This window comes from Lissotriton helveticus, chromosome 4_1 (genome assembly GCF_964261635.1).
Source record: "Lissotriton helveticus chromosome 4_1, aLisHel1.1, whole genome shotgun sequence".
In the NCBI taxonomy this organism is placed as follows: domain Eukaryota; kingdom Metazoa; phylum Chordata; class Amphibia; order Caudata; family Salamandridae; genus Lissotriton; species Lissotriton helveticus.
In genome coordinates, this window is record NC_136063.1 from 184,432,603 (window position 1) to 184,458,659 (window position 26,057).

Below are 26,057 nucleotides of genomic sequence, written 5' to 3' on the forward strand. Positions count from 1 at the left end.
TCTCTCACACCCCACCTACATCGGCACTGGTACTGTAGTCAGTGTCACGTGGCATCCAGACATCGGAGCACCTTCCAGGGAGCGTGCAGGAGCCAGGCGTGTTTGCCTTTGCCAAGAGAGCATACACCCGAAGGGAGTCCGGCGTGGTTAGCACGTGCCGGCCTCTGGCGCCACTTCTGAACCCCCGACGGGCCACTCAGACCTTCATCCTTCAAAGGTCAATGCGTGGCTAGTGGCTACCACTGAACAAGAAGTCCACGCCACCCGTTATTTCAGCATCGGGACATCTTTTAGTTTGTGGTGTAGGCTGTACTAGTAATCGCTGCTTAAACCAATCATTTCACATAAGAAATATGTGAAGTTTTCACTGTAAAAACACTGTGCAGCTGAGGGGAGGTTTGGGGTCCTCGAATAAAGTATAAATGTTCGTGAATTGCCTCAAATAACCTTCTCTTTTGCGCATGTGTCCTTTAGTAAGATGTCAATGGGTCTATCACACAAGACTTCAAGGTGCGGCTCTATAGGTAAAATGACCAGTGTTTTTTTTGACGTGGTGAGTTAAATTAAATATGAATTTGGCGTACGAAGCCGCGCACATTTCAGTTGCAAAGCGTCGCCCAGGTTCTGATTTCTGTTTTGACCTCAAGTGGGTTTATTTTGCTTCTTGTGTTGAGGTCAGGGTGAATAAGGCGTGTGACCTCCCAGTCACCCCGACCTGTCTACAGTTTAGAAACACCTGAAGATCTCGGCCCAGTGCCTACTCAGCAACCTCTGCTGTCTGGTAGACAGTGTGTCCGACCCCCACGCTCTATGATCACAAACTCGAACGTGACTTCTATAGGGTTAGCGGATTCTGATTAAAGTCTAAATATACTCCGCGCCACTGGTGACCACTGAAGTACTGCGCTCTGCTCTTGGAAAATCTAATAATTGGCGAAGGCCCGTGTCCCAATCTCTGCTGACGTGAAAAACAACCAACATCCGCTCAGCGGAAGGCCCTATGTCTTCTCACCGGAAGTTTTTATGTTGATAGCACGTGCTAGCACGTGCTCACCGGAACTCTCCTTCTTTACGAGCATCTGTCAGAACCATTTGCTACCCGAGAGTCACCCCCGAGTCTCTATGTATACACTCATGGAAGCATCTGTTTGCCCAGAAAAGTCTATGTTGTGAGGTGGTAACATCTGCAAGTCTGCTGACAATGGAATCTGCTCACATGGGAACGTGTGCAGGTTCCACGTCGGCAACATCTGCTAACCGGAAGTCGCATTGGCTTTCTCGGGAGTTTTCATGTCTGCATGATCTGCTCGCCTGGGAGTTTCTATGTTCGTTTGTTGCAGAATTGATTCACAAAAAGTTTCTATTCCCTGGGTGAATTTGCATTACCGGAAGTCTCCATATGTCTACATGATCCGCTCACAGGAAAGTGTCGATGTTCTGTGTTTGAAGCATCTGTTTGTCTGCTGACAATGGCAGCTGGCTTGCTCTTCTGGCAGTGTGTATGTTCTGTGTGTGAAGCATCTGCTCACCGAAAGTCCCTATTTTCTGGCACCATTTCGAAAACCGGAAGTCTCTGTGCCTTCAGGATCTGCTCACCTGAAAGTTTTTATGTTATAAGGCTGTAGGATCTGCTGAGCGGAAGTCGCTGTCTGCATGTCTTTCCCCATGAAACATCTCCATGAGTGTCAGTTTCACACACTACTTCTCCAGAATTCTCTATTCCTGTCAGCCCCATGCAGGATTCTTTGCCTGAGAGTCTCTGCTGTCCCAGAAGTCTTTATTTCTGGCAGCTTCTGTGGTAGTATCATGGCTGACTGTCTTAGCTCATCCATAGATCTGGACTTTGCTGTCACCGGCTTGCATGCTCACCACTATATAGATCGACTAGCAACATCTGCGTTTACTATAATAGGCACAATATGAGCCATAATCTGCTTTATAAGTACACACTCAAAAGATATACAATCTCGGCTCACCCTCAGTCTCAGCTTGTGGTTGTCACATATACCACTTTTGAAGATAACCTAAGCGGTGGCCGCCCCCACATGCTTCTGTTGGTTGATTTACAATTGTTTGGCCTGGTACAAATATCCCTACATTTCTGGTAGGGATTCTAGTAAGGTAGCCCAGCAGGACAGGCTACTGCTGAAGAAATTTGGGCCGCAGGGTTCCACCACAATCCACTCAGATGGGATTCATCAAAGACTGGGAACTTTGTGCCACAGGTAGTTCATAATTTTCAAGTGCCACTGAGACTCCTTTTATTTTATTTATTTTTTTATTTTTTATTTATTGAGTTTTGTAAAGCGCAAACATGACCCTATCGGGTATCAGAGAGCAGTACAGCATGAAGGCAAAAGGTAAACAAACAAGAGTGCTCAAATGTGGAAGAACAACAAAGTAATTGAAAGGACATAAGCTGACATTCTTTAAAGTCTGGGAAGGTTGCATCTTCATTGGGGAAGGAATCAGTTAATTAGTAGTTGCTTTACTTTTCGTTTGAAGAGGGAAGTCGAGGGATTGGATCTGGTATCAGGAGAAAGAGAGTTCCAAATTTTAGAGGCGATTCTGGAGAAGGAACGCTTGTAGGTTCCTGTTTCTTGATTTTTCAGAGGTTTGGTAGAAGGGAGCCTGTGCTTCGTAAAGTTGTATTCTCGCCTGATAAGACAAGTTTCTTGGCCAGGTAAGTTGAAGGGTTGTGGTGAAGAGCTTTATGAGTCAAGCAAATGATTTCTAGATGGATCTTTGCCAGATAGGGTAGCCAGTTCAGTGCTTTGAGGTCTGGGGTGATGAGATTGCTTTTCTTAGCCTCTAATGAGCCAGGCCACTGCTTTAAAAATTGTCTTTAGGAGTGCCAGTTTTGCTTTAGGTAGTTCCATGAGGGTGGCGCTGTCGTAATCTAGTTTGGAGATCACAAGTGCTTGCACCTCTGTTCTGACATCTTCAGTCGGAATGAAAGGTTTTAACTTCCTTAGAGCGTGCATTTGGAAGTTGCTGCCCCTAATGGTGGGATCTCGCATATGGGATCCCGCTGATGGGCTCCTGCATAGAAAGGAGATTGTCCAAGATTATTCCTAGAGACTTTGATGAGGTTATGATGTGTGGGCTACAGTTCAAGGCTGTTAGATGTGCAAGCCATTCTTTGAGGTCAGGAGTGTTGTTGGTATGAGAGATTAGAAGGAATACAGTTTTGAGTGCGTTCACTTTGAGGTGGTTACGAGTCAGCTAATGTTGAGTTTTTGTCGGGGTGTTATTGAGGATGCTGATGTCTTCTGCAGAGGTGACCTTCATGCAGAAGTTGAGTATCATCAAAATACATATGGTATGAGATGCTTGAGAGCCTGAGGGGTTCAGTCAAGGGTTCCACAGGCGATTGAACTGGGTGAGCGAGAGTGAACTCTTTGAGATCTGTTGGAATGAGGAAAACCATTTTAACATGGTACCGAAAGGCCCATCCTGCATTCTAGGACCTTCATAAGGTTCTCTCGATTAACCATGTCAAACGCAGCTCACAGATCAAGTAGGATTAATAATTAGGATTCATTCTGGTCGAGAAATCTCAGGGCTTCAGCGACAATATGGACCAGGGCAGGTTCGGTACTGTGACTGAGCCTGAAACCAGATTGGCATTGGTTGAGGAGTTGGAATTGCTCCATGTGATTGCATAGTTGACTGTGTACGCATTTTTCTAGGATCTTGGCCAGAGTTGCGCTATTAGAAATAGGCCAGTAGTTGTCAAGATCTGACTGGCCGGTGTTGATTTTTTTAAATATAGGGCTAACGTGGCCACTTTTGACACAATCTGGTTTGGAGCCTTGTGTTAGAGAAGCGTTGATAATCCTGGTCCATAAGGGAAGGAGTGAGTGTTTGATTTCGCTGAGAAATTAAGGTTAAGGCGTTGTTGATGCGGTTAGAGTATTTCATTGAAGATATTAGTTTTAAGATTTCAGATTCGACAAGAGTTTTGAAGATGGACCAAGAGGTAGAGATTCTTAGTGTAAGGGAGGGGCTTTCATGGTGCTCTCCCTGAAATATGGGGGAGCAAGGTGGAGGTGCATTGATGGATAAGAGCTTCACAGCGTTTTGGAAATCAGTGTCAATTAGTATTGTTTTGTTGATAAAAAAAGAAAGCCAATACAGAGCAACTGAGCATTTTGGAGATCAGCGACAATTAGCTTTGTTTTCCCGATTAAGAAGGAAACAAATACAGTGCAACGGGGCAGAGTTAAATTCTCAGATGAAAGGAGATGACATTTCCTATTAGTATGATTTTTGACAGTTTCAACAATTTCTTGTGATGTTTGTGGTCTTTCCAAGTTGTTGTTTGAAGAATGATGCTGTGAAGGGTCCTGATAAGCCTGTTGTACGCTTTACTTCTGTGTCTCAGTAGCCTGAGGTTAGATAGAGAGGGGGAGACTCTCCATGTTCTTTCCGTGGATCTTAGTGAGCGACGCTCTTCATTAAGGCTGCAATGGAACCATGGGTTTGATTTTTTGATCTGGACTCTTTTTAGTTGTTTGAGAGCAATGACGTCCATGATGTCGGACATGGAGTTGATATAATGATCAGTAAGGTTTTGCGTGTCTGAGATGTTTCAAAAGCAAGACCCGAGGGCAGCATATACTCACATAGAACACAAATGGGAAGACGCCCATCAGCGGCGTTTATATTACTGATTGTAGTAAGGTCCATTCACAACAACCATCCATCTCTGTGTACCCTGAGCCTAAGCGCTATGAGGCTGCGGTGAGGTGTTTGCAGCGCTTTACAAAAACGCCAAAGAAAGTAAATCAAATAAAAATAAGAATATGGGGTCAGATGTTAGCATGCTATGGTACATTATCATCCTTTTAGTTCCACCTCTCCCTTTTACTAGCCCTGCAAGTGAGTCATAGTCAGGTAGAACAGGTACTAGTCATAGAAGCAAATTGTGAGATAACGAGGACTTGCAAACTCTGCTGAGAACTAGGACTAGTAATGACTTCTTCGTAATTCACACCAACACACAGATACATGTCCTTTTTACATCACACGCAACGTTATATATAGCAACATCTACAGTCTGATTTCAAGTTGTGGGGTTACCTCATTCCATTTCATCATAACAAACAATTTCAAATGGCAGGCGCTTCTACTACAAAGTATTGCAATCAGGTGTTTAATCTGTTTAGTTCAGTTGGTGCAAACCAAGACTACATCACCCAGAATGCATTAGGTAGTCACCCCAAAGCCCAAGACTGGCAATAGTATGATGACATGGAATGAGGTGGGCACCCTAGTTTCAAGCAACACATGGGCACTCAGGCGCCTCCCCCCTCCCCACCCCCCCCCGATGACACTGGAATAAGGTTGAGGGGTGCGGCAAGAACCTGGGTAGTCACAGACATTTTTCCAAGGGCCAAAAAGTTTGGTCTGTGGTGTGACCGAGGGCTACATTGATGCAAGCAAGGGGGAAATCGGAGTCGAGGGGTGTGAGGTGGGTGTAACGGAAGTCAAGCATGTACGTCTAGTGGCTGAATTGCACAATGTGAAACCAGTAAACCTGGGATTAATCCTGGCATTTCACTTGAACAAACTGTATGATCCTGAGCAATTGTTTTATTTTACTTTGACTCCTTTGTCTTCATTATCCTATATAAGAGGACTATGAAATACATGACTTCCGGATGTGCACTGTATGAAACCTTCTGTGTTTGATTTAATAAACTATAATGTTGTCTATGTAAAATAGCAAGCAGGCCACCCAAAGGGTGCACATAACAACTGACTTACCCACTAGTTCACCATTGGCATTGTTGCCAGGGTTCGGGAGGGGGGGAATGTTTCTAAATTCATGTTCCAAAACTATCACTTTAGAAACAAAATTCTTCTCAATGCACTGATATAATTTGATGTACTAAGGGGAAGCGGTTCCACAGATGAATGAAATACACTTCTTGATTTTTGAAGACTGAACCATATTTTTACACCTTTGTTGCAAGATATCTTTATAAAGAAGGTGGTCTTGTAGAATTGTGGTGCTCCTAAAGTTTGCCGGTGAAGGACACCACAGCTACTTCCTTTCTTGAACTTCAATTCACCTATAAATACATTCTTGCTCTTTTATTTAACATGTTCTTAATGTTAGTGCTGAGTTGAGTAAACAGCAGCCAGTGCTGCTGTGACCAGGAGCCGCATGTAAAGGTCAGGAGAGCCGCATGCGGCCCCCGGGCCGTACTGTGAGTGTCACTGGGCTAGACAGACTGTGCTGATAGGGCTGCTCACCACTGATGTATCCGGGGAGGGCCCAGGCAACCGGTGGGGTGGGTAGAGAAGATTGAAAGCTGTGGGGATATGAACCGGTGGGTCTCTATGACCGGATAGGATTCGGGCAGATGTAACCGGCTGTAGGGCAGCCATCTTGGGCCATGCTGCCATGTGTCACATGACCTCAGCGTTCTTCAGATGCCCTATCATAAAAGGTGTGGTCTCCAGCTAAGCAGAGAGCGACCAGACGTCCCGGTTTTCCCGGACGGTCACGGTTTTCGGAGCAGTGTCCCGAAACTTTGCCCCAAATTAAAAAAAAATCCCGGTTTTTGCGCAGTGCCCGCGTTAAACAGATAAATACCCCGGTTTTTAAATAGTTTCTCGGTGCGCCTGCTTTACTTCTCTCAGCCTGAGACGGGTCTCTCTGCAGCAGTACCACCCTTGACTGCTTTCAAAGAGACCCGCTATAGTTCTTTCACACTCTCTTCATTCCAGAACTGAGGCATTTTCAATGTTATGTACAGCGAAGCCAAAGTTGTTGCTTATTTCTCTTATGTATCTAACAAACTTTGGCAAAGCCAATAGTCCAGGCTTGTTCTAGGTGTGATGTTACTCGTTATATTATTTATCTGGATACAATGACAGAAGCAGCACATTTTTTGCGCGGGACTCTATGCTAAGTACAGATTTTTTTAGTTTATATGTTTTAAGCCACGTCCTTAATTACATCGGCCACTGCCCTTGAGAGACACCCCCCACCGCTTGTTTTTTCATCCCCCTTAAAGCCATGGGCACTTCTGTCAGTCCTTCTTCCATGCCTATGACACCTGTCCCGGTTTTTTCTTTTGAGAATCTGGTCACCTTAGCTAAGCAACACAAGAGGGGGAAATCCATGCCTGGATTTTGGGATATCCAGGTAACATAAATTTACATACAATTAATGTAAGTGGAAACCACTTACATTCTCAGTGGGTACTGCCTGGCCAATCCTGGAACTGGTTTGTAAGTACTTGGTATAGTCTCACACAGGGAATATGAGGGGAGCTGGAAACCTTTCACCACTTGTCTTCAACACTAAGCGGGTAGGTCTGGCACCGACTGAAACCATTCTGGGATTTACCTCCTCCTCAGGGCGTGGGAGTCTCACCGCATGCCTGGAGCTGTGCTCTTGAGAGTACTTTGGCCCCAGGGGCTGCGCAGGACTCCTCCCTGCCCTACCCAAGCTCCGCCCCTTCGACTCTCATAGCATGGTTGGTTCACCGAATAGAAAGGTTTAACGGTTGCCTCTTTTAAGGTGGCTAGGCGGGGCTTTCCACAGCACAGGCCAGCCTCTGGAAGCCACAGCACACACAGTACTGTCACAAAACCACACAGCACACACCAAGCTTTGGGCGTCACAGATCACACCGCTGGCAGAGCTGTGCACAAGAGAGCTGTCACTCCCCGTGCCATGCTCCAGTGGGAACCAGAGACACCCCTGTAAAATGCATTACTATCAGCCCCACATTAGACCCAGCAAGATCAGAAAGTGTATGGTAAGCTCCCCTCCCCCAGACCTCCCCCAGCCAGGTGTAGCCAGAGGTGTGGGTGGGTTCGTCCCCAGTTTCTTCTTTAAATGGCTGCCAAGCAATTCCGCTGCCCTCACTGTGGAATCCAGAGGCGAAACCGGTATTGCACTGACAGGCAGCTCTGAGGGAAGCTCATTAAATATTCCAACACCTCTGGGTCCGGAACAGTTCCCGGTGAATCAAAGTCACACCTCTGCACTAGCAGAACCTCCCTAGCAGAGGGCTGCTGGCTGTCCCCGAGCCCAGAGGAAGGGGCCCTGGTACCCAATGAAAGACGCCTCTGAACTAGCAGAACCTCCCTAGCAGAGAGCTGCTGGCTGTCCTCGAGCCCACAGGAAGGGGTCCTGGTACCCAATGAAAAACGCCTCTGCACTAGCAGAACCCCCCTAGCAGAGTGCTGCTGGCTGTCCTGGAGAAAACAGGAAGGGGTCCTGGTACTCTCTGAATCACTCCTCTGCACTAGCAGAACCTCCCTAGCAGAGGGCTGCTGGCTGTCCTCGAGCCCACGGGAAGGGGTCCTGGTACCCTGTGAATCACTCATCTGCACTAGCAGAACCTCCCTAGCAGAGGGCTGCTGGCTGTCCTCGAGCCCACAGGATGGGGTCCTGGTACTCTCTGAATCACTCCTCTGCACTAGCAGAACCTCCCTAGCAGAGGGCTGCTGGCTGTCCTCGACCCCACAGGAAGGGGCCCTGGTACTCTATGAATCACTCCTCTGCACTAGCAGAACCTCCCTAGCAGAGGGCTGCTGGCTGACATCGAGCCCACAGGATGGGATCCTGGTACCCAATGAAAGACGCCTCTGCACTAGCAGAACCTCCCTAGCAGAGGGCTGCTGGCTGTCCTCGAGCCCACGGGAAGGGGTCCTGGTACCCTGTGAATCACTCATCTGCACTAGCAGAACCTCCCTAGCAGAGGGCTGCTGGCTGTCCTCGAGCCCACAGGATGGGGTCCTGGTACCCAATGAAAGACGCCTCTGCACTAGCAGAACCTCCCTAGCAGAGGGCTGCTGGCTGTCCTCGAGCCCACGGGAAGGGGTCCTGGTACCCTGTGAATCACTCATCTGCACTAGCAGAACCTCCCTAGCAGAGGGCTGCTGGCTGTCCTCGAGCCCACAGGATGGGATCCTGGTACCCAATGAAAGACGCCTCTGCACTAGCAGAACCTCCCTAGCACAGGGCTGCTGGCTGTCCTCGAGCCCACGGGAAGGGGTCCTGGTACCCTGTGAATCACTCATCTGCACTAGCAGAACCTCCCTAGCAGAGGGATGCTGGCTGTCCTCGAGCCCACAGGATGGGGTCCTGGTACCCAATGAAAGACGCCTCTGCACTAGCAGAACCTCCCTAGCAGAGGGCTTCTGGCTGTCCTCGAGCCCACGGGAAGGGGTCCTGGTACCCTGTGAATCACTCATCTGCACTAGCAGAACCTCCCTAGCAGAGGGCTGCTGGCTGTCCTCGAGCCCACAGGATGGGGTCCTGGTACCCAATGAAAGACGCCTCTGCACTAGCAGAACCTCCCTAGCAGAGGGCTGCTGGCTGTCCTCGAGCCCACGGGAAGGGGTCCTGGTACCCTGTGAATCACTCATCTGCACTAGCAGAACCTCCCTAGCAGAGGGCTGCTGGCTGTCCTCGAGCCCACAGGAAGGGGCCCTGGTACTCTATGAATCACTCCTCTGCACTAGCAGAACCTCCCTAGCAGAGGGCTGCTGGCTGTCCTCGAGCCCACAGGATGGGATCCTGGTACCCAATGAAAGACGCCTCTGCACTAGCAGAACCTCCCTAGCAGAGGGCTGCTGGCTGTCCTCGAGCCCACGGGAAGGGGTCCTGGTACCCTGTGAATCACTCATCTGCACTAGCAGAACCTCCCTAGCAGAGGGCTGCTGGCTGTCCTCGAGCCCACAGGATGGGGTCCTGGTACCCAATGAAAGACGCCTCTGCACTAGCAGAACCTCCCTAGCAGAGGGCTGCTGGCTGTCCTCGAGCCCACGGGAAGGGGTCCTGGTACCCTGTGAATCACTCATCTGCACTAGCAGAACCTCCCTAGCAGAGGGCTGCTGGCTGTCCTCGAGCCCACAGGATGGGATCCTGGTACCCAATGAAAGACGCCTCTGCACTAGCAGAACCTCCCTAGCAGAGGGCTGCTGGCTGTCCTCGAGCCCACGGGAAGGGGTCCTGGTACCCTGTGAATCACTCATCTGCACTAGCAGAACCTCCCTAGCAGAGGGCTGCTGGCTGTCCTCGAGCCCACAGGATGGGGTCCTGGTACCCAATGAAAGACGCCTCTGCACTAGCAGAACCTCCCTAGCAGAGGGCTGCTGGCTGTCCTCGAGCCCACGGGAAGGGGTCCTGGTACCCTGTGAATCACTCATCTGCACTAGCAGAACCTCCCTAGCAGAGGGCTGCTGGCTGTCCTCGAGCCCACAGGAAGGGGTCCTGGTACCCAATGAAAAACGCCTCTGCACTAGCAGAACCCCCCTAGCAGAGTGCTGCTGGCTGTCCTGGAGAAAACAGGAAGGGGTCCTGGTACTCTCTGAATCACTCCTCTGCACTAGCAGAACCTCCCTAGCAGAGGGCTGCTGGCTGTCCTCGAGCCCACGGGAAGGGGTCCTGGTACCCTGTGAATCACTCATCTGCACTAGCAGAACCTCCCTAGCAGAGGGCTGCTGGCTGTCCTCGAGCCCACAGAATGGGGTCCTGGTACTCTCTGAATCACTCCTCTGCACTAGCAGAACCTCCCTAGCAGAGGGCTGCTGGCTGTCCTCGAGCCCACAGGAAGGGGCCCTGGTACTCTATGAATCACTCCTCTGCACTAGCAGAACCTCCCTAGCAGAGGGCTGCTGGCTGTCCTCGAGCCCACAGGATGGGATCCTGGTACCCAATGAAAGACGCCTCTGCACTAGCAGAACCTCCCTAGCAGAGGGCTGCTGGCTGTCCTCGAGCCCACGGGAAGGGGTCCTGGTACCCTGTGAATCACTCATCTGCACTAGCAGAACCTCCCTAGCAGAGGGCTGCTGGCTGTCCTCGAGCCCACAGGATGGGGTCCTGGTACCCAATGAAAGACGCCTCTGCACTAGCAGAACCTCCCTAGCAGAGGGCTGCTGGCTGTCCTCGAGCCCACGGGAAGGGGTCCTGGTACCCTGTGAATCACTCATCTGCACTAGCAGAACCTCCCTAGCAGAGGGCTGCTGGATGTCCTCGAGCCCACAGGATGGGATCCTGGTACCCAATGAAAGACGCCTCTGCACTAGCAGAACCTCCCTAGCAGAGGGCTGCTGGCTGTCCTCGAGCCCACGGGAAGGGGTCCTGGTACCCTGTGAATCACTCATCTGCACTAGCAGAACCTCCCTAGCAGAGGGCTGCTGGCTGTCCTCGAGCCCACAGGATGGGGTCCTGGTACCCAATGAAAGACGCCTCTGCACTAGCAGAACCTCCCTAGCAGAGGGCTGCTGGCTGTCCTCGAGCCCACGGGAAGGGGTCCTGGTACCCTGTGAATCACTCATCTGCACTAGCAGAACCTCCCTAGCAGAGGGCTGCTGGCTGTCCTCGAGCCCACAGGATGGGGTCCTGGTACCCAATGAAAGACGCCTCTGCACTAGCAGAACCTCCCTAGCAGAGGGCTGCTGGCTGTCCTCGAGCCCACGGGAAGGGGTCCTGGTACCCTGTGAATCACTCATCTGCACTAGCAGAACCTCCCTAGCAGAGGGCTGCTGGCTGTCCTCGAGCCCACAGGATGGGGTCCTGGTACCCAATGAAAGACGCCTCTGCACTAGCAGAACCTCCCTAGCAGAGGGCTGCTGGCTGTCCTCGAGCCCACAGGAAGGGGTCCTGGTACCCAATGAAAAACGCCTCTGCACTAGCAGAACCCCCTAGCAGAGTGCTGCTGGCTGTCCTGGAGAAAACAGGAAGGGGTCCTGGTACTCTCTGAATCACTCCTCTGCACTAGCAGAACCTCCCTAGCAGAGGGCTGCTGGCTGTCCTCGAGCCCACAGGATGGGGTCCTGGTACTCTCTGAATCACTCCTCTGCACTAGCAGAACCTCCCTAGCAGAGGGCTGCTGGCTGTCCTCGAGCCCACAGGAAGGGGCCCTGGTACTCTATGAATCACTCCTCTGCACTAGCAGAACCTCCCTAGCAGAGGGCTGCTGGCTGTCCTCGAGCCCACAGGATGGGATCCTGGTACCCAATGAAAGACGCCTCTGCACTAGCAGAACCTCCCTAGCAGAGGGCTGCTGGCTGTCCTCGAGCCCACGGGAAGGGGTCCTGGTACCCTGTGAATCACTCATCTGCACTAGCAGAACCTCCCTAGCAGAGGGCTGCTGGCTGTCCTCGAGCCCACAGGATGGGGTCCTGGTACCCAATGAAAGACGCCTCTGCACTAGCAGAACCTCCCTAGCAGAGGGCTGCTTGCTGTCCTCGAGCCCACGGGAAGGGGTCCTGGTACCCTGTGAATCACTCATCTGCACTAGCAGAACCTCCCTAGCAGAGGGCTGCTGGCTGTCCTCGAGCCCACAGGATGGGATCCTGGTACCCAATGAAAGACGCCTCTGCACTAGCAGAACCTCCCTAGCACAGGGCTGCTGGCTGTCCTCGAGCCCACGGGAAGGGGTCCTGGTACCCTGTGAATCACTCATCTGCACTAGCAGAACCTCCCTAGCAGAGGGATGCTGGCTGTCCTCGAGCCCACAGGATGGGGTCCTGGTACCCAATGAAAGACGCCTCTGCACTAGCAGAACCTCCCTAGCAGAGGGCTGCTGGCTGTCCTCGAGCCCACGGGAAGGGGTCCTGGTACCCTGTGAATCACTCATCTGCACTAGCAGAACCTCCCTAGCAGAGGGCTGCTGGCTGTCCTCGAGCCCACAGGATGGGGTCCTGGTACCCAATGAAAGACGCCTCTGCACTAGCAGAACCTCCCTAGCAGAGGGCTGCTGGCTGTCCTCGAGCCCACGGGAAGGGGTCCTGGTACCCTGTGAATCACTCATCTGCACTAGCAGAACCTCCCTAGCAGAGGGCTGCTGGCTGTCCTCGAGCCCACAGGAAGGGGCCCTGGTACTCTATGAATCACTCCTCTGCACTAGCAGAACCTCCCTAGCAGAGGGCTGCTGGCTGTCCTCGAGCCCACAGGATGGGATCCTGGTACCCAATGAAAGACGCCTCTGCACTAGCAGAACCTCCCTAGCAGAGGGCTGCTGGCTGTCCTCGAGCCCACGGGAAGGGGTCCTGGTACCCTGTGAATCACTCATCTGCACTAGCAGAACCTCCCTAGCAGAGGGCTGCTGGCTGTCCTTGAGCCCACAGGATGGGGTCCTGGTACCCAATGAAAGACGCCTCTGCACTAGCAGAACCTCCCTAGCAGAGGGCTGCTGGCTGTCCTCGAGCCCACGGGAAGGGGTCCTGGTACCCTGTGAATCACTCATCTGCACTAGCAGAACCTCCCTAGCAGAGGGCTGCTGGCTGTCCTCGAGCCCACAGGATGGGATCCTGGTACCCAATGAAAGACGCCTCTGCACTAGCAGAACCTCCCTAGCAGAGGGCTGCTGGCTGTCCTCGAGCCCACGGGAAGGGGTCCTGGTACCCTGTGAATCACTCATCTGCACTAGCAGAACCTCCCTAGCAGAGGGCTGCTGGCTGTCCTCGAGCCCACAGGATGGGGTCCTGGTACCCAATGAAAGACGCCTCTGCACTAGCAGAACCTCCCTAGCAGAGGGCTGCTGGCTGTCCTCGAGCCCACGGGAAGGGGTCCTGGTACCCTGTGAATCACTCATCTGCACTAGCAGAACCTCCCTAGCAGAGGGCTGCTGGCTGTCCTCGAGCCCACAGGATGGGGTCCTGGTACCCAATGAAAGACGCCTCTGCACTAGCAGAACCTCCCTAGCAGAGGGCTGCTGGCTGTCCTCGAGCCCACGGGAAGGGGTCCTGGTACCCTGTGAATCACTCATCTGCACTAGCAGAACCTCCCTAGCAGAGGGCTGCTGGCTGTCCTCGAGCCTACAGGATGGGGTCCTGGTACCCAATGAAAGACGCCTCTGCACTAGCAGAACCTCCCTAGCAGAGGGCTGCTGGCTGTCCTCGAGCCCACAGGAAGGGGTCCTGGTACCCAATGAAAAACGCCTCTGCACTAGCAGAACCCCCTAGCAGAGTGCTGCTGGCTGTCCTGGAGAAAACAGGAAGGGGTCCTGGTACTCTCTGAATCACTCCTCTGCACTAGCAGAACCTCCCTAGCAGAGGGCTGCTGGCTGTCCTCGAGCCCACAGGATGGGGTCCTGGTACTCTCTGAATCACTCCTCTGCACTAGCAGAACCTCCCTAGCAGAGGGCTGCTGGCTGTCCTCGAGCCCACAGGAAGGGGCCCTGGTACTCTATGAATCACTCCTCTGCACTAGCAGAACCTCCCTAGCAGAGGGCTGCTGGCTGTCCTCGAGCCCACAGGATGGGATCCTGGTACCCAATGAAAGACGCCTCTGCACTAGCAGAACCTCCCTAGCAGAGGGCTGCTGGCTGTCCTCGAGCCCACGGGAAGGGGTCCTGGTACCCTGTGAATCACTCATCTGCACTAGCAGAACCTCCCTAGCAGAGGGCTGCTGGCTGTCCTCGAGCCCACAGGATGGGGTCCTGGTACCCAATGAAAGACGCCTCTGCACTAGCAGAACCTCCCTAGCAGAGGGCTGCTGGCTGTCCTCGAGCCCACGGGAAGGGGTCCTGGTACCCTGTGAATCACTCATCTGCACTAGCAGAACCTCCCTAGCAGAGGGCTGCTGGCTGTCCTCGAGCCCACAGGATGGGATCCTGGTACCCAATGAAAGACGCCTCTGCACTAGCAGAACCTCCCTAGCACAGGGCTGCTGGCTGTCCTCGAGCCCACGGGAAGGGGTCCTGGTACCCTGTGAATCACTCATCTGCACTAGCAGAACCTCCCTAGCAGAGGGATGCTGGCTGTCCTCGAGCCCACAGGATGGGGTCCTGGTACCCAATGAAAGACGCCTCTGCACTAGCAGAACCTCCCTAGCAGAGGGCTGCTGGCTGTCCTCGAGCCCACGGGAAGGGGTCCTGGTACCCTGTGAATCACTCATCTGCACTAGCAGAACCTCCCTAGCAGAGGGCTGCTGGCTGTCCTCGAGCCCACAGGATGGGGTCCTGGTACCCAATGAAAGACGCCTCTGCACTAGCAGAACCTCCCTAGCAGAGGGCTGCTGGCTGTCCTCGAGCCCACGGGAAGGGGTCCTGGTACCCTGTGAATCACTCATCTGCACTAGCAGAACCTCCCTAGCAGAGGGCTGCTGGCTGTCCTCGAGCCCACAGGATGGGGTCCTGGTACCCAATGAAAGACGCCTCTGCACTAGCAGAACCTCCCTAGCAGAGGGCTGCTGGCTGTCCTCGAGCCCACAGGATGGGGTCCTGGTACCCAATGAAAGACGCCTCTGCACTAGCAGAACCTCCCTAGCAGAGGGCTGCTGGCTGTCCTCGAGCCCACAGGAAGGGGTCCTGGTACCCTGTGAATCACATCCCTGAACTAGCAGAACCTCCCTAGCAGAGGGCTGCTGGCTGTCCTCGAGCCCACAGGATGGGGTCCTGGTACCCAATGAAAGACGCCTCTGCACTAGCAGAACCTCCCTAGCAGAGGGTTGCTGGCTGTCCTCGAGCCCACGGGAAGGGGTCCTGGTACCCTGTGAATCACATCCCTGAACTAGCAGAACCTCCCTTGCAGAGGGCTGCTGGCTGTCCTCGAGCCCACAGTCTGAGCAGTACAGCCAACGGGAAGGTGTGCAGCCTCGGAACCAGCGCTGTCACCTGCCAGGGCTCTGCCGGAAGTGACCGTGTTTGCATTTGCCGCTGGTCTTGGTTTTAGTTTGTCCCTGGATACCAGAGATTTAAGAGCTGCCTGTTTAGTGAAAGTGAGAGAGCCCCAGTCCTCACTGCGAACACTGCACCTGAGGGACAGGCAGTACTGCCTCAACAGCTGAGGATAGCTGCTAGAAGACAACCCGCTGCAGGGGAGCGCTAGCCACATTCCTTCACGACCAAGCAGGCCACCAGGGGGGGGAGGGGGGGGGATTACACTTGAAGCGAATGTCACAAACTGGATTAAAGATATGGAAATAGTCTGAGATATGAACGAATTTGTTTTATGTATGTTTGGATTGTGCATAAGTATGCTCGTGTTCGAAATTTATATAGCATGTGATTTTTTATTTTTATTTTAATATTACCTGCCACCGATTACATGGCTCCGTGGTGTACAGGTAGACGAGAACGAACATTAGAGTTATCCCTCCAAGGAGTCACGCGTATGTAATTTGTAGATGTTTACACGAAATTATGTTATCTTGTTGTTACTTATAACCTGCAAGGATCACTTAAGCACAATATGCACCCACTGAGCTGCCTTACTAAGACTCGAACCTGAGACCTTCCTGTTGTACACAGTGCTCTGCTAGAGGCCCCTTCCTACCGAGATATTTCACTAATGTTACACATTCAAGTTACCCGCAGTGCTACGAAGTCGGATTAATTTGTTTACCCGCTGTAACCAGTGAACAGCTTATCACATAGCATTGAACGTCTGCACCCTCTCTGAGCCAGCCAAGCAGTGCGACCAGTATTATAACATGACAATTGAAAGGTATGTGCGCATCTCTGGGGCAGGCACATTAACCCACTGAGCTATTTTACCAAAGCTTACACTGAGCCCTCAGATGTCGCGTTAAAACGCCCTGGCCGGTTAATGTACCAACAGCTGTGGTGCGAGGGCAACCAAAGGACGCGTTTGCAGATATTTTGTGTGGCCAGCTCAGCCTGCCTTGCGTCAAGCGTTGACAAATTAAGAGCCACTCCATTGAGAAATAACTCCTATTATTAACAGGGCTGGTACACTCTCAGCCCTGATAAGAAATGCTCTGAAAGTGAAGTACAAGTGCGTGCGTGAGTGCGTGAACACAACCTAAGTATGTTCCTACCAGCAAAGGGACGTTGTGGTGCGTGGTGCGTGCAGCTGAATCCCTCATCGGACGTGAAAAGGCTCCTTAGCACGCGCGTTTCATCCAGGCGCAGCCCGACAGTACAGAGCCCCGATGGATAACCATGAGGCTAGCGACCCCTGGCTGCAGCTCTGGGCAGCGCACCCGTCCTCCACCCAGCACCCAGGCAGGGAGCAGGTCCATTCCCAGAAGCGAGTACTCATCAGGGTGGGGGGCCTTCACTGATGTTACTGAACCTCTCGGCTGCCCATGGGCGGGACAATGCTCCAGGGAGCACGCGGGGCGCCGGGGATGCTCCCGCACAGGGGGGGGGGGGGGGGGGGTGAAGCTGGCACCATGCCTGGCTGACTCTTCTTGCAGGCGGGTCCTGGATGTGCCCTGCTCCTCGCTGGACCCCCAGACCAGGGGCACTGGTGCACGTGCAGACCGTGGCTGCTAGATGGAGCTAGAAAAGCTAGGCAAGTACTGGTGCTTCTCGTGCTAATGACAGCGCCCCGAAGCAGCAGAAAGGCCCCACTAGGCGCTATACAACATGCCCTAAGAAATACATTGTATTGTGATGTATTGTAATTGCATTTATATAGCTCTTACTACCCCTGACGAGGCGTCGAAGCGCTTGAGAAAGGGATTCAGGACTATAAACCACAACAGACAACGGTGTAAACAGCATCACTTCGCACATAAATAATGCTTTTGAGCTACATAAATTGTTGTTTGACTGTCGTTATTAGCGTGTTTTATTAAAGTGGTATTTAACATGGAAAAAACTTGTAGGTAGCGGCGCTTGTTCACTCGACCCTTTCGTTCTCGAGCTGGCGCAGTGCTAGGTCAGAGACTGTCAACGCTGGTTGTTAGGGGCTCCAAGAGGTTTTAAGGCGCGTTAAAATCCCCCCTCGCACGCACTGGGAGGGGGGTCGTTTGGTTTAGGCCCCTATGGGTTCCGGGAGACGGTGCGCCCTCGCCGGCTCTCCGTACTCTCCATGGAGGTTTTCACTAAATCTGTGCAGTGTCATTTATTTTATGAGGGGGTGGGGTGGTCTGCCTGTATTTATTCCCGCTCAGGGGTTAGTCGCCGTGAGCCGCGCGCCTGACCACTTCCCTCCATAACGAGCGGCAAATGGCCCCTGCGCTGCGGCGCAACAGCCCCCGAGGGAGGCGCCGGGATTTGCAATCCTGCAAGGATCATATATTCCGAATTGCGGCGCGGATTTTCAATTTGTGCTGATTTACAAGGGGGTGGGTGGCCTGGCGCGGTCGGCTGGGCCCGGGCTCGCCTCCTCCGGGGCTGGGAGAGCCGAGGGAGGCAGCCACTGACCCATCTCTAACCGGGGGCCGGGCAGGCCGCTTCTTTCACGTGGGAGCCGGGAGCGGAGTGCGGGAGCCGCACTTGGAGTTCACACTGCAGCGCTTCTGGGAGCAGCCAAGCAGGTGCACCCCTCCCCCACCGGCCCAACACAGGGCTTTGTGTGCGCGCCATGAATCTGCCAATTCACCCGCAGTGAACGGGGCATAAATAACCACAGACCGCCGGGGTGTATTTCAACCCCCTTACAAGACTAGAAAAGGTTGGTTTCCACAGAGTATCATCGCTCGGGGAGGAGGGAATGGACCTGCTGCTAACCCCAGCTCACCCATTTTACACATTGGGTGATCTTGAGCAAATGACTTCACAGATCTAGCTCTGGGCAAAAAAGCAGCGCTTCGGAAACAAAAGTCTTAATTCAGGCCTGAAGCGCTATGCAAGTAGGCGGCCATTTACACTTCCAACCTGAATACATAGATCGAAGCTGGCAACATGGGGGAGGCCGCCCGCGGCCCCGTTTGCAGATGAGACTCGGGCATGCCTGGCACACCTGACGGGTCATGACCCTATCCCCCGGGGCTACCAGGCTGACCAATTCAAAATGGTTCCCCTACTGCCATAACGGTTTGGGCGTTTAACGAACTGCCACGGGAGCAGCGCCGGGGGGTTTCTAGCTGCCCTCTGACCGTGGTCACTGGTGTCTGAAGCGTCTAGTTACGTTTCTATTTAACATTTTTTTTCCAGTAAAAAATGTAACTGGCCCTTTAGCTATCATTTGTAACAGGTTTACGGAATTGTGCATCAGGAGGCGGTGGGACCGTGTGGTCGTTTGGCCGCTAGGGTTTGGGGTGCCAGTTTGTGTTTCACTGAAACTGACCCGACGCCCCCTGCAGCCTCGAGACAGAGACTCCTGGGTCCGGAGGGGGGGGGGGGGGGGGGGGGGTGACCCATTCAGGGGCCATGAGTGTGCTCTGCCCCAGCATGTCGCCCAGCCAGAAGCGTAACAAAACTTGGCCACCCAAAGTGCATGGAGGGTCAGGGTCCCCCATCCTCCCGCGCTCCAGACCCAGTCACGGGCTCTCGTGCCAGGGGCCCGTGCACAGTGCCGGTGAGGCCCCCCCTGGAACTCCGGGGCGCCGCGTACCGTGGGGGCTAATGTTACGTCACTGCACCCAGAGAAGATGCTGCCGGGTCAAAGATGTGGCGTGGAGCCGGAGGGGGCAGCCAAGGGGGCGTGAAAGGGTGGGTGGGCTGGAGGGCAGACGCCTGGGCAGGGAGAGAGAGGCGCGGACGCTCGGGGTCTTATAGGGGCGAGAACTAATGCGGTGCAGAGGAACTGAAACGAAATGGGGTGCAGAGGGATTGGCGATGAAATGGGTGCACTTGAGTGAGAAACTACTCTATTGCATAAATGTATTACAGCCACGGCAATACTAGTAACAAACAAACAAATCCAATAAAGTAAACATCTCAGGGGGCAGGTGGAATCTCGACTGATGGGTGTATTGTTTCTGCAATAAATAAAAGGGGGCAATTGGCGAGATAATAAAGGGGGTACACCCAGAAGCATTGATAACCCGTGGGGTGCACTGGGCTGGTTAAAGCTGGCGGGTGGATTGGTACTTTTGGGGGGTTGGTAGTTGAGCGGCAGGTGTGATGCAGGTACATTGATGAAAAGGTGACGGGTGCACGTGCACCAGCTCAAGTATCAGGGCAGGCGGACTGAAAGAAAACGGGGTTCAGGTGGGGTGGTAAACACGGGGCTCAGTTGCATTGGTGATAACGGGGTGCAGATGGACTGGCGTAGGGCGAGGTGTAGAGGATTCGTTAACACAAGGGGTGCAGGTGAAAAGGTAACAGCTGGGGGGGGGGGGGCGTGCCCTGTGCAGCCGGGTTGCAAACAAGGGACTGGGTGAAGTGGAAAGGAGCTGGCATCACGGGGGGCACATATGGCATCTCAGGGGCACATATGGTGTGGGGGTGTATGAGGTGCGTCTGAATTGAGAATACTTGGGGGTGGTAAAGTGTTTGACTGCAGGGGTGGGGGGGGGGGCACACGATGAAGAGGGCGCCTGTGGTCTGAGAGAACAGACGTGCCCAGATGGGCAGACTGTGGCAAGGCGGGGTGCCCTGCGGAGAGGGGTAGATGAGAATTGGAAAGGGGCTTGGGGGCCTGGAAGGGAAGGGTCATTCACAATGAATGAAGAGGGTACGCTACGCCGAAGAGGGTACAGCGGGTGCCTCTGACTGGACCACGGGTCACTCCGAATGCAGCTGGCACACGAGAGGGCAGTGCCCAGGGAGAGGGGATGGAGCGCCCAGAAATGAGGAAATGAAATCGTGTGGCACACTCTCCACGAAAGGAAGTCTGGACTGCAAAAAAGCCGGATGCCAGTCTGGGGTGTCGTGGCATATGAGGGGCAGACGGGTGGCACCGAACAGAGGGCAGAGTGTGTGCCCCTGAATAAGAAGGGCACCCTTAGTGCCACATATATACTGGATTGTTTGACAGAGAGGGCAAATTGGGTGGCGCTGATTGGGAAGGTGGGATGGGTGGCACACAAGGGGGTTCGTACGTGGTGGCATTAGGGAGGGTGGTTGCAGATGTGGCAGCGAAAATGGAGGGGTGTAGATGGTTAGCATAGAATGGAAGGAGGTGTATAAGGGTGAGATTGGATTGGAAGGGGTACATCATGGGTGGCACTGAATTGGAATGAGGGGTGGACGGGGGCATGTAATGGTGAGGAAGTTCACGTGTGAGTCTGAATGGCACGGGGGGACTGAGGCTACGCAGGGGTACGGCATGAAACGAAATGGGCTGAAGGGGCGGGTCTGTGACGTTTAATGTGGAAGAGTGGTCGACGAGTGGCATGATACGGAGAGTTCGGGTATTTGAGCGGCAGTGCCCCAGACGGGGTGGTACATGGGTGGCACTGAATGAGGGGGAAGTGTCGAGGTGTGGGATTCAATAAAGTGGGGTGCTCGGAGTGTGGTATTGAATGTGCAGGGAGGGGAGACCCGTGACGCTGAATATATGGCAGCAGTAGTGTGTGGCACTGAAGCCGGGGAATGGGTGGATGGCACAGCGGATGGCACGCTAATCCGTGGGGAGGGGAGAGGTGTGACACAGAAGGCTGGGTATAGTGACGGATGGGTAGGTGGGTGACACTGAAGGTGGAAGGGGTATGTGTGGAACTGAAGGCTGGGTATAGTGAAGGATGGGTAGGTGGGTGACACTGAAGGTGGAAGGGGTATGTGTGGCACCGAAGGCTGGGTATGTGTGTGTGAGGTGGCGAATCATGGGAAGGTGAGTGACACTGAAGGTGGAGAGTGGGTGAATGAGTGGCACGGAATGATCAGACTGGATTGATGTGTGGCATTGAAGTGGAGGGAGAGATGTCTGGCACTGAGGGTGGAAGGGAAGTATGTGATATATTGAAAATGAAGGGTGGGTAGGCGTGGTATTGTAGGTGGAAAAGGGAGATGTGTCATGTGTGGCACTGAAAGTGAAGAGGAAAATGCGTGGCCATGAAAGCGAGGCTGGTGGCACTGAATATGAAGAAGGGTTTGATTGGTGGCACTGAAGGCGGAGCCTGGGTTGCTGCCTGGCACTGGATATAGAAGAAGCATCAATATGTGGAGGATGGATAGATGCCTGGCACTAACGGCAGGGGTGGGTGATTGTGTGGCACCGGATATGAAGTATGGGTGCGTGGCACTGAAAATGGAGGCTGGGTGGGTGCGTTGCACTGAATATAGAGGGAGCATGGATATGTGGCACTGTGGCACTGGAGGTGGAGGGATGGAGGGTGGCCCTGGAACTGACAACGGATAGATGTGGCCCTGGATATGGAGGTGGGCAGATGTGTGGCACTGAAGGCAGAGATGGCCAGATGTGTGGCACTGGATATGGAGAATGGGTTGATGTGTGGAGGTGGGCATATGTGTGGCACTGAAGGCAGAGATGGCCAGATGTGTGGCACTGGATATGGAGAATGGGTTGATGTGTGGTGGTAAAGGTGGAGGTGGGCATATGTGTGGCACTGAAGGCAGAGATGGCCAGATGTGTGGCACTGGATATGGAGAATGGGTTGATGCGTGGTGGTAAAGGTGGAGGTGGGCATATGTGTGGCACTGAAGGCAGAGATGGCCAGATGTGTGGCACTGGATATGGAGAATGGGTTGATGTGTGGTGGTAAAGGTGGAGGTGGGCATATGTGTGGCACTGAAGGCAGAGATGGCCAGATGTGTGGCACTGGATATGGAGAATGGGTTGATGTGTGGTAGTAAAGGTGGAGGTGGGCATATGTGTGGCACTGAAGGCAGAGATGGCCAGATGTGTGGCACTGGATATGGAGAATGGGTTGATGTGTGGTGGTAAAGGTGGAGGTGGGCATATGTGTGGCACTGAAGGCAGAGATGGCCAGATGTGTGGCACTGGATATGGAGAATGGGTTGATGTGTGGTGGTAAAGGTGGAGGTGGGCATATGTGTGGCACTGAAGGCAGAGATGGCCAGATGTGTGGCACTGGATATGGAGAATGGGTTGATGTGTGGTAGTGAAGGTGGAGGTGGGCATATGTGTGGCATTGACGTTGAAGACAACGGACAATGGCTTTGTGAAGGGGGCACTAAAGTGCCCCAATGAGTAGGGCAGATTTAAGTGGGCGCCACTGAGGATGGTCACATCAGTGGCATTAACACGGGGTGTGGGGGGCAATAAACGGGGCACTGAAGAGTGGAGATATTAAACGAGCACGGACAGTTGGCGCGTGCCATTGAATGGGCACATAAACGGATGGCATGCTGCCATTGAGTGGCATGCATGACAGGTGGCGTGAAGCAGATGTGGGCAGATAGGTGGCATGCAGCTGGCGTGGGTAGATAGGTGGCAGAGAACGGGCATGGAGCGGGCAAGGATTGCAGATGGGGCAGACAGGAAATGGCTGGTACGTGAAGGAGATACATAAAGTGTTGATCTGATGGTGGCACAGAATGGACAGTGGCTCGACATTAACCAGCTGAGGAAGGGGAGGGTGGACTTCCTGTCTATGCCCAGACCAGCCCCTCCCTCCCCCCCGTGGATGGAACGCCCTGTCATGAAGGAGGGGAGCACCCACGCCCCCCCCCTCCCCCCCTCGCATGCACACATGAATGGTTTGCACCTTGGAGGGTCTGGCCGGAGTCGAGGGGTCCAGGAACCTCTTGAGTTAATGAATTGACCGTAAATCACGTAATAGGTGCGCGAGTCAGAAATCCTTTCGCTGAAAACAAGGGTCGAGTGTTTAAGTGTAATTCGTGCCGTAGGTACGACAGACTAGCCTAGGGTGAAACATCGAAGCAGGGCACCCTCACCCCTGTTTACCCCGCTTAAAATTAAGGTTTTCTTTCCCCTTTAGGGTTTCTGCGACGTTGGGTGCATGTAGCGCACATTAGGGATCGACCAGCCGCTGGGCGCTAGATAAACTTGGTGGAAAGAACAGAGTGCTACAAAACGCTCCCATGCATGTGCCCACCCAGAGGCTGAGACCGACCCGGTGCCCACGGGCACGAACCAGCTCTGTTGCCGCTCCTGTTCTCAGAGTGCCAGGTGCCAGCCTGCCCCTTCACAGAAAGCGCCAGAACGCCTGGACTGCGGGCGAGGGGGCACCGCTCCTGACAGGGGGTGGGGGTCCAAGACCAGCTGGGTGAGGTGCACTGGAGGGAGAGGGTGAGAGCTGGGTGGGGAGAGGGGGACGGAGGGGTCGTGTGTGAGGCATAACATTGAGGTGTAATATATATGAGCACAGCCCCTCAAATATGGTCCTATTAGCCTCACATCACACGGCGAGCCTCACACGGCGAGCCTCAGTCGGAGGCTGAAGACACTGGAGGGAGGTGGGAGGGAGGCATGAGAAGGGGTCAGTGTGAGATGGACGATGGTGTGGGGGAAAGAGGCATGGGAGACATGCATGGGGAGAAAGAGAGTTAAGAGAAAGAGAGAGAGTGGCGCAAAGGAAATGACGATTGAGAGCGGGTATTTATTGCAGGCAGTGAGCACGCGCAGATTCATGGGACACCGACTAAAAACGTATTTTAAAAAGTGAGAGGAAGACACGTACATACTAAATATGCACACACACATGCTCACCCAAGCACACATATGCACGTGCACCGTGCTCACACGCACGTGCCCACACACGCAGGCACACACAGACGTACACAGGCACACTCAGACGCACGCACACGGGCACACACATTCACACACTCACGCGCACACACACAAAATATACACCGAGGCCAGTCCTGTCCCTGTTTTGCCTGATACATGCATTTACCTCAGCATGCACAGGCTTGGCCGAAGCATGCCTCGAGCACGTGTGGCCCCTCACATCCCGTCGAGGGGTCCCAGCCCCCGGGTAGCTCGGATCTGACAGCAGCGCTGCCCGTGTGGTGGGTGGAGGGGGGTCTGAGCCCCGGGCTCAGTGGCTGCCTCCAGATGTCTGCCTCCCCGTAGACTGTATGAATAGCAGGTGTACCCGGGATCGCTGCACACACCGGCAGGTGCCACTTGACAGGTGCCCCTACCCCCCCCCCCCCCTCCCCCGGTCGAAGTTCAAAAAACAAGACCACCAGGCTGCACTGCCTCCTCCCCCCAACCTCCCGCAGCGCACAGCGACAGCCAGATCCCCCAGAGAGCGGGTGGCTTCCCTGGACCGGCCACAGATCCCCCTGACTCTGAAGCTGGCACCCATCGGAGCGCGCACCCACAGTTGGCACGGAAACCAGGCGCAAAAACGCTCCCAAGAGCCAGAGCGGAAAGCACAAAAGTGCCCTTACCTCCTGGAGTTTCCAGACGCCCTCCTTCCCTGCGCGAAATTCCCAAAACGAAGAAAAACCACACAACATCCACAGGCGGATCCTTCCAAAATGTTGGCCACCCCGAGTCCAGTCCGCTAGCCCCGGCGCGCCCTCCTCATGCCTCCCCGCCGGTAGCTCCAAGCCAAAGTAAACAGGGACAGGGGAAGGCTCCTTCGGTGGCAGAAGCGGCAAAATGTGGCTCTGGGTGGAAATCCGTCCGAGCGCGGCAGGCTGGGCTTCCAGGCGCTCCCCGCGCGTCCGCAGCTCCCGCCCGGGCTCCTCGGCGCTATACTCCGCGCTCCTTCGGCGTCTTCGGCGGATCCGCTCCGTGTAGCCAGGGGCTGTGCTCAGAACTACATCAGGCTTTTATAAGCTCCCCAGATCACACATCGGAGAGAGAGAGGGGTGGGGGAGCCGGGAGTGGGATAAAATGCGCGCAGGCAGCCCCAGACACACACACAGAGTGAGGGGGACGGCAGCCAGGCTCTGTCACTCGGCTCGGGAGGCACCTGACTGCAGTGCCGCTGCCCCGCCGCCGCCGCTAGGGGGGAGGGAGGAGGGTGGGGGGCTGCAGAGGAGACGCGGACCCGGAGCCTGGGAGGAGTCTGCCTGCAGCCGCCCTGCCAGCCTCAACTTCTGTTCCTGCGCAGGACCTGGGAGGAGAAGTGTGTGGGAAGCGGTGCAGGTGCCGGTGGACTCAGGAGAACCTGTAGCGCCTGCTGGGGCGCCAGCGAGGTGTCTCAGCGCGCCCGGAAACCAGCAGAGAAGATTCGAGGAGCTGGAATCCTCGAGGCGCTTAGTACTTCAAGACGCTGATACATGGAGCCGCAGTAGGCAATGGATTCATCTAGTCACTGGATTTTCCTAGGTGCTTTGTAGTTCATCAGATAGTACTTGCAGCCGCAGAACGCAATGGATTCCTCTAGGCGCTGGGTTTTCTTAAGCGCCGGATTTTCCTAGTCAACTTAAAGTTCAAGGAGATGTTAGCTGCAGGCACAATGCATAATGGACTGCTCAGGCACTGGATATCAGTAGGCGCTGGATTTTCTTAGGCGCTGGATTTTCCTAGTTAACTTAGAGTTCAAGGAGATGTTAGCTGCAGGCACAATGCACAATGGACTGCTCAGGCAC

General features: G+C 54.0%; 1 protein-coding gene across 1 annotated transcript in view; it reads right to left on the minus strand.

Moving 5' to 3' along the window:
• Positions 1-25,008, minus strand: part of ADGRB1 (adhesion G protein-coupled receptor B1) — a 447,807-nt gene extending 422,799 nt beyond the window's left edge. Inside the window, exon 1 of the mRNA XM_078686666.1 lies at positions 24,906-25,008. The gene's annotated coding sequence lies outside the window, so the exon portion shown is untranslated. The remainder of the gene's footprint in view (positions 1-24,905) is intronic.
• Between the last annotated feature and the right edge of the window lie 1,049 nt (positions 25,009-26,057).